This window comes from Echinops telfairi, unplaced genomic scaffold (genome assembly GCF_000313985.2).
Source record: "Echinops telfairi isolate 266 unplaced genomic scaffold, ASM31398v2 ScPeMD7_7457;HRSCAF=8495, whole genome shotgun sequence".
In the NCBI taxonomy this organism is placed as follows: domain Eukaryota; kingdom Metazoa; phylum Chordata; class Mammalia; order Afrosoricida; family Tenrecidae; genus Echinops; species Echinops telfairi.
This window is the reverse complement of record NW_022111357.1, coordinates 12,161,330-12,164,350: the sequence shown is the minus strand read 5'-3', so window position 1 is coordinate 12,164,350 and position 3,021 is coordinate 12,161,330.

Sequence of the window (3,021 nt, the reverse complement as noted above, 5' to 3'; positions counted from 1 at the left end):
GTTCTAACATTGATTGTGTAATGATTGCACAACTCATCTTGATATGATTGAACTATTATGTTGTGTGATATGTGGGTTAAGTGCTAATAGAACTTTTAATTTTTTTTGCTAATAAAACTTTTAAAAGAACAAAAATTAGTCACTATAAAAGCAAAAATAAAAATAATCATTGGAACTTGGAATGTACGACGTATGAATCTAGGAAAATTGGTAGTCATCAAAAATGAGATGGAACGCATAAAGATCAATATCCCAGGCACAAGTGGTTCAAATGGACTGTTATTGGCCAATTTGAATCGGTCATATGGTTTACTGTGCTAGTAATGACAAATCCAAAAGGAATGGTGTTAACATTCATCTTCAAAAAAGCCATTTTGATAGAATGAGGTGAAAGAGTTATCCTGCTGTTAATCAAAATACTAGAAATATAAGATTTAGTTGGAAATCCAAAATATAACCACCTCCTCCCTTGTAGTAAAAGTCCCTTTTAATTTTAGTTCCGGTTTCTAACTCAGGAAGGCAGTAACCAAGGTCATTAGGCAGGAAACAGCCCTCATTACGTTAAACTGTGGAGCCTGGTGCTTCAGGGGATGTTGGTCTAGTAATCCTGGGAGAAATGTAAGTGTAAACAATTGTTTCCTATGATCATTGCAAAACCTGGAGGGTTTTTTTTTTGTTGTTGTTGCATCGTTTGGGTTATTGCTTCCTGGGATCATTGTTAAACCTGCTTTTTTGTCACATAGTTTGGGGTACATAACTTGCTTGATTTTCACTGGATTTTGGAAGCAGTTTGGAGGAAGTAAACCCCACTGTCTCTCCTGTGCAGAATAAATTTGGAGTTTTTCAAATCAACCTGGTCTCTGTCTCTGGCTGAAACAGTGACAGGCAATCCTGAACACTTGTTGCCAGCAACAATTTCAAGATCTTTCTTGAAGTACAATGCTGTCTGGGATAGGGTAATATCTATTCAAATACAAGGGAGTCAGTCAATACTACACATATTCAGATGTATGTACCAACCACTAATGCTAGTGATAGTGATGAAGTAATTGACGAATTGGAACTGACTTGATTGTACCTCACAGTAATGAACACTAGTTTCATAGTATGTTAGGTGGACTAGAGAAACAAATTCATAAAAAAGACTTGTGTATAAGAAAGAGCTTTATATAAAGAGTAATTGTACATTAAGAAATGTTTTGAGAATGATGAGGGCAATGAATGTACAAATGCGCTTTACACAATTGATGTATGTATGGATTGTGATAAGAGTTGTATGAGCCCCTAATAAAATGATTTTAAAAAAAAAGAAAATATCCCAGCCCAGTGCAGATCAAGTCCGTAAGTTCGATATCAGCCCATAAGTCCCATACCAATCTATAAAGTCCTCTTCAGACTCACACAACACGCGCAATGACGCTGAGTGCAGGAAGATCACAGGCCAGTGGGTGGGGAGTCTTGTGGATCCAGTGGCGCTGTAAGCATCTCAGCACTGTCAGGGGTCTCCATGTGGCTCCTCCAGTAAAGGGCATGAGCGTAGCTCCATACATCTTGTCAGATGCAATGTCTCTCAGGGAGTGAACATGTGTCCCGCCTCCAGCGAGCTGTTTATCACCTTAGTGCCTCCCAATGAGGTCATCAAGCTATGACCTGATTGAAAGGCTAAACTCTACCTCATTCACGCTTAAGTCTCAAATTGATGGCAGATTATATAACTACCACACATACCAAATGAGAGAATCAAGAGCACAAGTCTCAGTTGGGGCATATTTGACTGCAAGCTCAAGGCACCTGCTGCCTTCCAACTCATAGCAGTGATTCTTAAATCTCAACTCAACTTGCTGCCATCAGGTCAATGCCGACTCATAATGACGCTGTAGGACAGGGTAGAACTGCCTCTGTGGGTTTCCGAGGCTGTAACTTTATGGGAACAGAAAGCAGCGGGTGGTTTCAAACTGCTGACCTTGCAGTTAGTGGCCCAATGCAAAACTATGCAATGCTGGGCCCTTACTACAGACCAAAACTACTCACTGCTGACTCTATAGGACAGGGTAGATCTGCCCCCCGTGGGTTTCTGAGACTGTAACTTTTTATGGGAGACGAAAGTTTTGTCTCTCACCCACACAGTGGCTGATGGTTTTGAACTGCTGACCTTTCAGCCAGCAGCTCAATGTGTCACCACCATACTGTCAGGGCTCCCTGGTTCCCTGCAGTGATTCTTAAAACCTGCATTTTCAGTATCTCCAGGGACCTTTAGAAATGTAAATTATTGAGCCTCACATGGAGGGAGGCGAGCAGGAATTAAAATATAATCCTCATAGGGATTCTGATGCACAGTTTTAGGAGGAAAGCCTGTGGAGCAATTCTACTTTGTAATACAAGGGTCACCTTTGAGCCCTCATCAACTGGGTGGTGTGGTCAGGCATCTCTAGGTCAGTTCTCTGTAAAACAGAAGGACATACCACCTGTTCTACTCCATCCTCACAATTGTTCTATGTTCCCGCCCATTGATGCGACCACGTGTGGATTCATCTCGTCCGGGCCTTCCTCTTGTTCACTGCCCCCTAACCAAGCCTGAGGGCCTTTTCCTCCGACTGGTCCAGGAGACAAGTCTTGCCATTCCTGCTTCTGAGGAAGAAAGCTGTGCTTCTTCTAAAACAGGCCTGTTGTTCCATTGGCAGTCCATGATGCTTCCCATAGTCTCCATAATTTACACGCATCAACTCTTTCTTGGCCTTCCTTATTCAATGTCCAACTCTGATATGCATATGAGGTGATTGAAAATACCATGGCTTGGGTCAGACTTTAGGTTACTCCCCAAAATGACATCCTTGTTTTTCAGAATTTTATTTTATAAGTTTAACAGTTTTATTGACATTAAAAATAACATTGTATTGGCATATAGCTCACATATCATACAACTTAGTAGTTTAATCACCCCAAGAAGAGCTATACAGTCATCACCACAATCAGGTTGGGAACATTTTCTTCATGCTTGCACCCATCATGATTAGCTCCCCT